Here is a 13,371-nt window from a genome sequence, read left to right as displayed (position 1 = left end):
GCGAGAATGAGAGAGACAAAGTGAAAGCAGCTGAAGTGAGGCTGCTTTCACCAAAAAGTAACTTTAACCCTTTCGTTCTACATAACCGAAACAACGACGAGGAAATTGACAAGTAGAAAAGGATTTCGGAGATAAATCCTCAAAAGCAACGTCCCTGTTTTGGATACTGCCAAGGCACTTCTTCAAAGGAAATAAAGTAACATACAAGAGAATATCATCTGCTTTAATGTAAGCTGTTGGTCACTCTCTCTCATGTATGAAAATGCATTTACAGATGAGCAAATAGGATTAGCACCAAAAGGTCTGCACTATAGGAAAACAACTAACTGAAAGGGAAATTGTATTATCATTAAAAAAAGGCCTTTTACACAGTTGCTAATCCTAGCAAACAAAAAACAGCCACATCACGAGAATCAACACAAAATTAAATGCGTCATTGAGCAAGCTTCATTAAAAATATGAAAACGAACAGCCGTCATTGTAAGCTTGATCTGGTTGAAATCATTACTCGAAGTAAGGAGAAGCAAAAGAATGCATTGAGAAGCAAATATTGCAACTTGTACAAACCGGGTTCTCCTGTTTAGCGTTTCTATCTGAGGCACACAGCTCCTGATGCTGGGAAGCAAGATTCAAATCCCTAATATACTGTGCTGATTTGTCCATTTGGCTACCAATACCTGTATAATTCATGTTACAAGTTCAAGGATGCCTATAAGTGTTCTTTCCTGCATAAAAGCTCAAAAAAAATTATGCAAGCCTCAAAACTAAAGCTACAATCTCAATAAAGCCTCCCAAAGTCCTACTGACATCATACTGTATGTTTACTGCAAGAAATTATGGGATACAGACAAGGTCAGTTTATTTCAATATGGCCGATGTTCGACTTGGTTTAAAGGATAGGTGTCAATGGAGCTATTTTACAATATTTGGCGTTTGCTGACAACCAGGTAGATGATCTGCGAAAATGGATGCAAGTGAAATCACAGAAATATATTCCCAATTTGGCTGCCCCCCTTCCCAACCTTAAGGATGGTGTTATTAAAGTCAATACTGTCAATTTCAAAGTTATTGTAAAAATAAAAATACTGTTATCAAAATTCATCACAGTGCAATAACAAGTAACATCCTCATCAATATATCTAATATGTATAAAAGCCGGTTTTTGGACTGTGTTCGTATGTATGTATGTATTTTTTGTTTTTTTTGTTTTTTTTGTATACAAGATCGAGGCTCGTGAAAGAGCGAACATTAATCACACAGAAAGACAAACCGACACATAAAACATATAACATCGGGAGCGGTAGACAAGATGGGGAGAGAGGGGGAAGGACACAAACACAACATTTGAGAGCAGGGACCGAGAGACATGGAGACATGGAGAGAACTGTGGGAGGGAGAGGGCTTTGGGGGAGAGGCATGGGAAGGGGGGGGGGGGGGTGGGAGAGGTATAAAACATATGGACACTGCCAGGACTTCCAGGAAAGAAGTTGGAATTTCAAACAAGGTGGATCTGGGGTGAATTAGCGGGGGTAGAAAAGATCAAGCTTTTGGATGGGGGAAGATAAGAGATGGTGGTGAACAGCTGTTATAAAGACCTGCAGGGAGGAGTGGGATTGAAGGGAGTGGGGGAGTTTGTTCCAGAGGCGGGAGAAAAGAGGAATGAAAGAGTGAAGGTGAGCAGCGAGCCGAGATTTCGGCAGTTTAACCATCAGAGGGTGGCTGGCAGATCTTGTGCGACCTGTAGGAATATTTGGGGGACAGAGCACAGAGAGAGCTGGGGGAGCAAGGCCGGAGAGGAGTCGGTAGAAGACAAAAAGACCACCTACCTGCCTGCGGTGAGTGAGTGAAAGGCCCTCAGAGATAGCTTCATCGCGGGAGATTCCAATGATTCTGAAAGCTTTGGTTTCAACAGCGTGAAAATGAGCTAGGTGTGAGGCAGGAGCACCAGCCCATAGGAGAGAACAGTATTCCATTGAGCTGCGGATGAAAGCCTTGTATGTGGTGAGGAGCTCAGGTGTGCCTAGGAAGGACTTCTCACGACGGAGGATGCCCAGTCGGCGACTGGCTTTGGAGGCCAGCTTGGAAATGTGGTTTTCCCAAGAAAGATCATGGCAGATAGTGAGACCCAAAAGCTTGAGCGACAGAACTTCTTGGAGAGGATTGTTGAGAAAGTAGATGGGAGGGTTGTCCAGTCGATCTTTTCGGAGAGACATAGTAAGAGTGTATGTACAGACTTGGCATTTAATATGGAATATTTTTTTTGTGGGGGTGAACTTACTTTTCAAGACGTCTTAGAACCAAAAGTTCATTGGAATTATGTTGAAATTATTCTAGATTTTGTTAATGTGACCTTTAAAAGAAACAAAAACCACATTTGACATTTCGAAACAAATAAATTGATCCTTGAAAGTGATGTGAACTGATATCGAACTAATTCATGGACAGTACTGTGTTAAACTTCTGTACGTTTTCCAGAAGTATCTCTTTATTTTGCACATTAGCCAAAAATTTTTTTAACAAAAACAAAAGTTAAATTACGACTGGGATTACGGACAGTAAAATTACAGTTCAGTACTTCGTGTAACCCCCACGAGCATTCAGGAGAGCACGTACACGTTGAGGCATGCTGTTCATGAGATTTGCCAAGGTTTGGACAGGAATCGCTTGCCATGCAGTGACAATAGCCTGCTGCAATTCACGCGCAGAGGTCGGCTGCTGGTCCAAGTGGTCGATTTGACGCGTTAATTCTGCCCACAAGTTCTCTATCGGATTCATATCCGGGGACATGGCAGGCCACTCCATATGCTCTATACCACGGTCAGCAAGAAAGTGTTGGATCATGCGAGCACGATGAGGCCGTGCATTGTCATCTTGGAAGACAAAGTTTCCTCGAAAGGCTGCACGAGCAAATGGAAGCAATGTTTCTTCCAGAAAGGCCCTGGACTTGAACTGGTTCAGGTTTCCATTCAGAACAACCAGGTCAGTTTTGCCCCCTGCATGAAAAGCAGCCCAAACAGTCACCCCACCACCTCCAGCTTGGACTCTTGGCACTATACAATCTTTGTTGTAGGCTTCATGCACTTGTCTGCGCACTCGGACGCGGCCATCTTGACGATACACCAGAAATCTAGACTCGTCACTGAAGATCACGTGATTCCATTGTCCTGGCTGCCATTGACGGTGCTCTCTGGCCCACTGCAATCGGTGATGGCTGTGTTGTCTGGTCAGGCATGGCTTTCTCAGGGGACGCCTGGCACGATAGCCTGCTTGAACCAGTCGTTGGTTGACTGGCCTTCTGGATACAGGCACATTTGTCAGTTGCTGCCACTCAGCCCTAAGCCGATTAGCTGATTTGGTACGGCCATTTGCGAACTAACCGGTGCAGCTGGCGATCATCCCTCCTTGTGGTTCTGCGGGGACGTCCTGGCCTCGGTATTGGAGTAGGGACACCCCTCTGAGCATTTCGTTTCAGGATCTTTGACACCTGACCTTGAGTGATGCCATACTGCCGAGCAATAGCATGCTGTTTCATGCCGTAATTTCGTAAAGCCACCACTCCATGACAAACAGCATTGTCGAGTTGACGGACCATCTCCAGAGGAAGCGGCAATAACTTTTGGAGACGTGCAGCAGTTGTTTTCCACTCATACAGAACGCAACAACCCTTGTATACCCAACTGTGAAGCCAATCATCAAATGCACCTGTCTGTACATTTTGCCACGCCATCTGTGATATAATCCTGTTGTTGACTTCTTGCTGCGACAGACAATCAGTGACATGGTTCTTTTAACAAATAAATCACCAAAGTGTAAAAGAAGCTCACCAGATTGATATACTGAGTTAAGAAAGTAAACCCAAGTCAAGAAAAAAAAAAAATTCCATATTAAATGCCAAGTCTGTATGTATGTATGTCCTGTTTAACACATACATACATATGCATGCCACGTATGTATGTATGTATGTGTGCAAGGAAGGATGATCGATGGACTGCAGTCGTCCCAGTGGTGGGACACTCCACCCACAATTGTAACCTGAAAAAAAACAAGTACAAAAAGTTTTAATTAAAACAAAAGCCGCGTCGATGTTACACAATGCCTAGATGCAGCTGTGCCTATAACGTCGATGTTATAGGCACAGGACATTCCTATTGATTTGATTACTTGATGTTATTTTTGTGCAAAGTGAAAATATATTTCGGCAATTTCCCGTGTGGCGACGAATTTTTCATTTATCTCGGCATTTTCCCATCTGTTATTTCAGGCGGTGTATGACTGACCATGCCGCGATTTAAAAAATATATATCTCGGCAATTTCCCGTGTGTGGCGACACGTGAACGAAGCTATGCTCCTCTCTCCACATTATTGTGACGACGTATAAATTAAATATTTCATCGTGACGATTGTCATCAAATGGACGAATTTTTAATATATCTCGGCATTTTCCCGTCTGTTATTTCAGGCGGTGTATGACTGACCATGCCGCGATTTAAACAAAATATATATATCTCGGCATTTTCCCGTCTGTTATTTCGGGCGGTTTATGACTGACCATGCCGCGATTTAAAATATATATATCTCAATGGACTTGAAGTTACAGGCCTTTGAGAATTTATTTCGTTCTATAAAGGGCAACTTTCATCGGATTTTCTTCACGTTTTTTTTCAACCGAGTCTAAAACTATGTTAGCGACTGTGAAAAATGAAATGATATATCGAATTTGATTTGAAAGAAAACTGTGTGAGAGAGCAAGACACCACAGGCCTACAAAACAGGCCTCAAAGCTATGCGAGTTAATAAAATGGTGGATATTTGTTTATATGAAGCCTCTCCCACAATGGGTGGAGCTATGGTTCCCAGAATGGGTGGAGCTTTGAGGTTTTGTCTTCTCTGCAAGAACAACAAGAACAAGAAGAAGAAGAACAAGAACAAGAACAACAGCAGAGGGCACTCTATGAGCAGCGTCTGCGACACGGCTAAAAAACATACGGCCGCCATTTTGTGAAGGCGGCAGTACACATAGGCCTCGGGCTTCAGGCTTTAGGCCTCTTGTGTCAACTTTAGGCCAGTGCAATTGGAATTGTAGAAGCTATTTAGCCACGATGTATTATATATGCACAGAAGCAGCAAGCATGCTTTTGCCCAAACCCACATTATTATATCCACCCTTTACAGTTCAGTATTCCTGTCCCCACGTTTTCCGGTCCAGTGAGGTGTTTTTGCTTCATGCACATAACACCAGGTTTAATTATTTATTTATTTTCGGTAGCGCTCGAGGCAGTGGTCTGTTGGCTACACATTACCCAAATAGAGAGATGAGCAATTTGAATTTGCATAATTAATGAAAGTTGTTTTGTTTTGTTTTGTACGTAATTTTGGTTTTAGGCTGAGATTTCAAGGCTGATTAGTGTGAAAATAAGGAAGGGTCGCCCATCATAAGCGTGAGGTACGCTATTGCTTCACGCACGTAATCCGGATAACTCTGCAGTTTACCATAATATAATGCAACCACTTTAAATTACACTCAAGAAGACTTCTGACTTTCTGTATATTTCAAGACTTAACGTGTCGTCTATCATGGAAGATATGTTTTCATTACAACACATGCACAGGAAAGAAAATAGTCTTGGAGGTAATGCATATTGATAGAAAAGGTATAAATATATGTAAGTATTAATTAGTGCTGGGCACCTGGCAATCGTCATGTAGTGGGTGGAAAAAAAATTTGGTTCGGTAATTTGGAAAACATGTTAATATGACAAATGCCTCGGAAATAGGGTGACATCTAATTTATTTTGCTTTGACACTCACTGAGAGAAACAACACAGCATTTCAGTTTATAAAGGACACCCGATTCCTATAAATTAACCAATTGCTTTAGAAACAGCTTTTGTTTTAGAAACTTTAGAAACAATTGCTTTCCACATTTCAAAGGCACTGTATTCTGGGGCCCCCCGAGCAAAGGGGGCACATCACATTTCACGTGCGGTCTTTAACAGCCCCATTATATAACAGGTTAACCCATAGGTACGTTATAAGTGCACACTGCATTTCCGGTTCCTAGTGCGCTCACTTGAACGTTTCACTGCACGGTGCCTAAATCCAGGTTTCTTAGGAATTATTTTCTGATTAACCCCCTTGATCAAACTTTGGCCGATCAATTTACTTACTGTATGAACGGTGTTCGGAACTGAATCCCTTTGTAACCTGGGGGGGACTCTGTATTGTATTTTGTATCAAACTTGCTTTTCACATGATCAGAGAAATACCAAACGCTTCATTTAATATCCGTCAATAGCTTATCGAATGAGCACCCGACAGCTCATCATTAGTTTAAAAATGACAGGATGCTGTGCAGTTCGATACACCAATCGATTAGAGAAAGGATTTAAAATGTAGCGATTCACATCAACCCAACTTCAAACCGTCAATCGCGGACACTGCACCGATCTGGCACGGTATCCACTTCATGTGTGCATAATGCACGTCGACATCATTATTTACCACTTTATAATCGGCATAGGTCTTTCTTTTAATCTTTTTTAGAACTGGTTATACAAGTCAAATTTTCTAATCACCCAGAACTAGTGTGTGTGTGTGTGTGTGTGTGTGTGTGTGTGTACGTGTGTGTGTGTGTGTGTGTGTGTGTGTGTGTGTGTGTGTACGTGTGTGTGTGTGTGTGTGTGTGTGTGTGTGTGTGTGTGTGTGTGTGTGTGTGTGTGTGTGTGTGCGCGTGCGTGCGTGCGTGCATTTTTTTTTTGAAAGATTTTAATAAAACAACTCCAACTCGTCATTGTGACTGCATTTTATGCTGCACACCAGCAAAATTAATTAACGATTTTGTATGTAATTTTGGTTTTATCCCCAGTTTTCAAAGATGAATCGTGCAAAAAAATACAGACATTGCCTGTGATTGTGAAAGGCTCTTCTGTTCATGTAATGATTTACATAAAAGGATCAGCGTCCATCTGTCACGCTTTATTCTGCCATCGTAGTTTAAGAATGACCACACTGTGGTCACAACCTGCGACAAAATCTGATAACGGGCTGATTGGGAAATGTGCATTAAAAGCACTCTTAAAAGAAGAACTCGACACCTTTCACCCATGACAGCCTCTGCCACGGTTATATCAGAATGGGCTGATTCATCACATGGTCACGGATTGTTTAACCTCAATGTGTGGCCGTTAAAAATTACATTTAACGGTTTTTTCTTCTTTCTTTTTTTGTGTGTGTACCATGTATTTTGACAGGCTTCATTAAACCTCACTGATAATATTTCTTGACATACAATTACATTTTTCAGTTTCCCTCATCATGAGTACCACTCACCCCAAACAAAGCCCAAAGGAAATCTGACACAACAAACCCAGGCAGTGCATAATCAGCAGAGGCCCACCAGAAAACCAAGATAGCGGCGATATTATTACGTCTGGGTCCCATGGTGGGTGGAGTCTAATGACAAATGCGGGCGGGGCCCGGCAACTGTCCAACCAATGGGAGAACATTTCAAAAAAAAAAAAATCAACCCCAAACAAGAACTACACTAACAACAACCACAACACGGAGCTCTTGCAAGAGAGCTCTGTAATCTCTTTGCGTATTGCATGTTGCGTATATCATGCGAGAGAGCTAAAAATGGTACCATTGAAACGGAAAGCTAATATAATCGATTTACGTGGTTGGAAAGCTCAATCTATTTACTGAGAACAAAAATTCATTTCTGTTTAATCAGAAATACACGTTGTAAAAGCCGGTCTTCCTGGAAGGGAAGAGGAAGAAGTGGAATTTTGAGCTTAATGTAGCAGTTCTAATGTTACCATTGTGGGGGTTACCCCATTGGGACATAATCCACAGGCACGGGACTTGTGGGGCTATTGATTGTATGGGCGTGGCATGCGCTCGGTTGTTGGAGCCACGCCCCCTGAAGAGTGAGTTGCGTTATAAAAGATGCGTGAGTTCCGGTATGTGTTAGTTCTGTTGGAATAAAGGAGCTTTGATCAAGCTACGAAGCGTCTCGCCCTCTCGTTATCCGCAATCCTACATTGGTGACCCCGTCTTGCTCTCGAACGTTTTCGGAGCTTCAAACGAACATGGCGACAAGCGCAGTTTCGATTAAACTGCCGGAGTTTTGGGAGCGACAAGCTGCCATTTGGTTCGCCCAAGCTGAGGCCCAATTCGCCATTCGGAGCATTTCTGCAGACGACACGAAGTATTATTATGTCGTGTCTGCGCTCAGTGGCTCCACTACGACCAGAGTGGTGAGCCTTCTTCAGGATCCTCCGAAGGGACGCAAGTACGAGACGCTAAAGGCGCTGCTGCTTGTAACCTTCGAGCTCACTGAAGCCGAACGCGCCCGCCAGCTTCTTTCTCTACCCGGGCTGGGCGACTCCAAGCCGTCGGAGTGTATGGACCACATGTTGTCTCTACTGGGCAGCCACCGACCATGTTTCCTCTTCAAAGAACTGTTCCTGCAACAGCTGCCAGGTCAGGTACAGACAGCCCTGGCCAACTCGTCTGTTAAGGATTTCCGCGCCCTGGCCAGGGAAGCAGACAAGTATTTCTCCGCCAGCCAGCAATGTCGTGCGGCCGCATGGGAACCTGGCCCCGTCGAGCCTGCACCGCTGGCGGACACCGTCGCGGCCGCCATTATGGCCCAGCGGCGGAAGGCCCCAGGCTTGTGCTTTTACCACGCAGGGTTTGGGCCTAAGGCCAAGGCATGCCGGCCACCCTGCAGCTTCAACGAGTGGGGAAACGGGATGGCCGGCGCTCGTTAATTGCCATGAGCATCGGCCATTCGGCCAGTTTGTTGTTCATTTCGGACAACGACTCCGGACGTCGTTTCCTCTGCGACACAGGGGCCCAGGTGAGCGGTCTACCTGCGACGGCATTGGACCGGGAGGCCGGGAGCCACGGCCCCGCCCTGGAAGCCGCCAACGGCAGTGCTATTCAGACTTTTGGCAAACGGACCGTGGCACTGTGCTTGGGCGGGCAGCGGTTTACATGGGATTTTGTCACGGTGAAAGTGTCCACCCCCTTGCTGGGTGCTCATTTCCTCTGCGCCAACGGCCTATTGGTGGATGTTAAAAATCGGCGGCTCATTAATGTGGAGACATTCGGTTCACTTCCATGCTCGCTGTGCGGGTCCGCCTCGACGAGGCTCGCGTGCACACTCTCGACCTCTGATGAGTTCGCCCGCCTCCTCACCGAGTTCCCGGCCCACCTTTTCGGCCGTTGCAGTCAAGCACGGAGTGGAGCATCACATTCCGACCACTGGCCCGCCTGTCTACGCCCGGGCTCAACGCCTCGACCCGGGGAAACTCGCTATTGCAAAGGCGTTGTTCGACACGTTGGAACGTCTTGGCATCGTGCGCCGGTCCGACAGCCCGTGGGCCTCGCCTCTCCACATTGCGCCGAAGCCGGATGGCGGTTGGCGCCCGTGCGGGGATTATCGCCGCCTTAACGACGCCACTACCCCTGACCGCTACCCAATCCCGCACATCCAGGATTTTTCTGCCCACTTGGCCGGTAAAGTTTTTTTTTTTAAGGTGTACCTCGTTCGTGGTTACCACCAGGTCCCCGTCCGGCCGCAGGACGTTCCTAAGACCGCGGTGATTACACCGTTCGGGCTTTTCGAATTCCTCCGTATGCCTTTTGGGCTCAAGAACGCGGTCCAGGCTTTCCAGCACCTGATGGACAGCGTGTTGTGGGATTTGCCCTTTCTGTTCGTTTACCTGGACGATATTCTCATCGCCAGCGCTTCCAGGACGGAGCACATGCTTCACCTCCGAGCGCTCTTTGAACGCCTCAGTCAGCATGGCCTGATCATTAAACCGGCCAAGTGCTTGTTCGGGGTGGCTTCAATTGACCTTCTTGGCCACCGCATCACGAAGGAGGGGGCCGTCCCACTGCCGTCTAAAGTGGAGGCTGTGAAAGGTTTTCCGCGCCCCCCCCCCCCCCCCCCCCCACCGTCAAGGCCCTGCAGGAGTTTTTGGGCATGGTGAACTTTTACCATCGTTTCGTGCTCCGTGCAGCCCAGCTGATGCGGCCCCTTTATGAGGCCCTCAAGGGCAAGCCTACCAAACGCGCCATTGACTGGACCGAGGAGATGGCCTAGGCTTTCACGGATGCTAAACTGGCCCTCACCAGCGCAACCATGCTGGCGCATCCGTCGCCCGATACACCGATTGCTCTCACCACGGACGCTTCGGACTACGCGGTTGGCACCGTGCACGAGCAGTGGGTCAACGGGGCGTGGCAGCCGCTTGCTTTTTTTTAGCCGGCAGCTCCGCCCTAACGAACGAAAGTACAGTACCTTCGATCGTGAGCTCCTAGGCCTCTACCTCGCTGTCCGACACTTCCGTTACCTGTTGGAAGCCCGCCCGTTCACGGCGTTTGTGGACCACAAGCCCCTGGTTTTTGCCATGGTCAAGGTCTCGGAGCCGTGGTCCGCCCGTCAACAACGCCAGCTCTCCTTCATTTCCGAGTTCACGACAGACATCCAACATGTTGCTGGGAAGGATAATACGGTCACCGATTGTCTCTCCCGGTGGATAGTCGGCGCGGTTCACCTTGGCATCGACTACGCCCGCATGGCGGCCGATCATATCACCGACCCGGAGGTCCAGGCCTGCAGGGCGGCGGTCATGGGGTTTCGACTGTCTGATGTGCCGTTCAAGGACACGGACACCACGCTACTGTGCGACGTTTCTTTGGGCCAGCCTCACCCCGTCGTACCGACCAGCTGGAGACGGCTGGTGTTCGATGCCGTCCACGGTCTTTCTCACCCAGGCAGGAAGGCGTCACAAAAGTTGGTGGCGGCGAAGTTCGTTTGGCCTGGGCTCAGGAAGGATGTGCGCGACTGGGCCAACACCTGCGTCGAGTGTCAACGCTCGAAGGTGCATCGCCCCGAGCGACAGTTTGACCAGGTTAACGTGGCCCTGGTGCCTTACGACGGGCCTTTCCGCGTTCTGGAGACCGGGGACAAGTCCTTCGTGGTCGACATCGGCGGCAAACCGGACCACCTTTCGGTGGACCACCTCAAGCCGGCTCATTTGGACCTTGACCAGCCCCCTCGGTTGGCTCAACCCCCGTAAACGGACATTGCCCGTGCGAGTGAATTCTGGGGGGGCGCATGTGGGGGTTACCCCATTGGGACATAATCCACAGGCACGGGACCAGTGGGGCTATTGATTGTATGGGCGTGGCGTGCGCTCGGTCGTTGGAGCCTCACCCCCTTAAGAGTGAATGAATGAATGAATGAGAATGAATGATCGTTTTAAGGCCATTTTCCCCGCTAGAGCGGGGGTTAGCCTTGCGGGCCCCATGACAATCATGGCTCCCTGTTTTGAGGCAAATGTTTTTTTTAATGGCCGGATGCCCTTCCTGACGCCAACCCTTGGTCACGCTCTTACGATGCGGACAGTGAGTTGCGATGCGGTCACCTGAGACAGGACAGAGACACGCCCCCTTAAGAGTGAGTTGCGTTATAAAAGATGCGCGAGTTCTGGTATGTGTTAGTTCTGTTGGAATAAGGGAGCTTTGATCAAGCTACGAAGCGTCTCGCCCTCTCGTTATCCGCAACTCCTACACCATTTTATTATTCCATGACAGCTGGAGCACTTTAAGATAAAGTGTGATGGACATGGAAGGATCACACAAAATAATGACTAATAATATTTCTCAAAGCAAAACAAAACGAGGGCGAGCTCGATGGTGCGCCATCGCAAATCCTCATGCTTCCCAACTAAAGCAAAGTTGAAACATGTCAAAAAGTTCTACCTGGAATGACCCAATATCAAATTTTTAGTTTAAATATTTTTCCCATTTTGAAAAGAACAAACAAAAAAACAAAAAAGAAAGGCACATGAACCAGGGGTCAAATCCAAAGTAGAATCCCCACCCACGGCTCCCACGTGGGTGGGGAGTGGATTCTACCACAGTGGAAATGATCTACCACAGTGGAAATGGCTTGATATATGCTTGCAATCAGCGTTTCTTGTACAGTTCTTCAAATGAACAACGGGCGTGCATCGTCTGCAACAAAAATCACAATTCTAAAAATCAGTAATGAATGTCGATGTGTAAAAGCTGCTACTGATTTAATCAAGGGCTGACTGATCATTTGTTTAGGTGGGTGTGAGAGTTGGTTAAAATCTACATATCAAGTACTGGTATCCAAAAAAAAAAAAAAAAAAGCAGTCATAAGAGGAAAGGAAAAAAAACAGGAAGATAAAGATGGAAGGGGAAGGATAGGGAGGATGAAAGGGGAAAGGAATTTGAAAGGGGGAAGAAAAAAAAAAAGAAAAAAAAAGAAGACAAGAGTGAGTGAAAAGGGCAATGTATGAGGCACATAGGATAAAGGTGGTATGGAGAATGGCAGAAAAGGGGAAATGTGGCAGAGGGGGTGGGAGAGTAGGGGTGGTCAAGCATCCAGCATTTCATAAGTAGCGAGTCGGTGGATCCAGCATTTTATAGGTAGTGAGTAGGTGGCTCCAAGGGTGGACTAAAAGCCAGAGGGATGTTCATACAGGATAAGTTTGACTTCAAAGATAAGACCTACGTAGTAGCTTCAGAAATTTATTTTGCACTTTTGAGGACAGAAAGCAAATTGCAACATTATGCCCTCAATTCCATCGCAATGTTGCAGTTGTTGCACGTTCAGGCGGTTTACGTCGGACGGCCCGAGTATTCCACTGGTGGCAAACCCCAGAACCATTCTGCATGTTAAGTAAGCAGAGTTCTGACGCAATCCCGTACGCAAAGCGCCCGAGTCGTGGAGGACAAATGCAACATGGTCGCTTTGTGATGATCGAGCATCCAATTTACACTTCTCGGTATGTAATGACAATGTCTTAATGAAGCATTCTTAAAGATTGCCCTTGCCACTTGAACGTCGACTGAAACACCTGAGTGAGAGAGAGTGAGAGAGTGTGTGAGAGAGTGAGAGAGTGTGTGAGAGAGTGAGAGAGTGTGTGAGAGAGAAAGAGTGTGTGAGAGAGAGAGAGAGAGAGCGTGTGTGAGAGCGTGTGTGAGAGAGTGTGAGAGAGTGTGAGAGAGTGTGTGAGAGAGAGTGTGAGAGAGTGTGTGTGAGAGAGAGTGAGAGTGTGTGAGAGTGTGAGAGAGTGTGAGAGAGTGTGTGAGAGAGTGTGTGAGAGAGTGTGTGAGAGAGTGTGTGAGTGTGAGAGTGTGAGAGAGAGTGTGAGAGAGAGTGTGAGAGAGAGTGTGAAAGAGTGTGTGAGAGAGTGTGAAAGAGTGTGTGAGAGAGTGTGAAAGAGTGTGTGAGAGAGTGAGAGAGAGTGTGAAAGAGTGTGTGAAAGTGTGTGAGAGAGTGTGTGAGAGAGTGTGTGAGAGAGTGTGTGAGAGAGTGTGTG

At 46.9% G+C, this 13,371-nt stretch overlaps 1 protein-coding gene across 3 annotated transcripts in view; it reads right to left on the bottom strand.

Annotated features, from left to right (window-relative positions):
* The window catches only part of TIPARP (TCDD inducible poly(ADP-ribose) polymerase), a 127,224-nt gene that overhangs the window by 70,140 nt on the left and 43,713 nt on the right, over window positions 1-13,371 (bottom strand). The window lies entirely within an intron of this gene.

The sequence above is a fragment of the Myxine glutinosa genome, chromosome 6 (assembly GCF_964187855.1).
Source record: "Myxine glutinosa chromosome 6, kmMyxGlut1.1, whole genome shotgun sequence".
NCBI lineage: Eukaryota > Metazoa > Chordata > Myxini > Myxiniformes > Myxinidae > Myxine > Myxine glutinosa.
The sequence above is the reverse complement of the archived record's forward strand: the minus strand, read 5'-3'. Positions and strand labels throughout refer to the sequence as shown.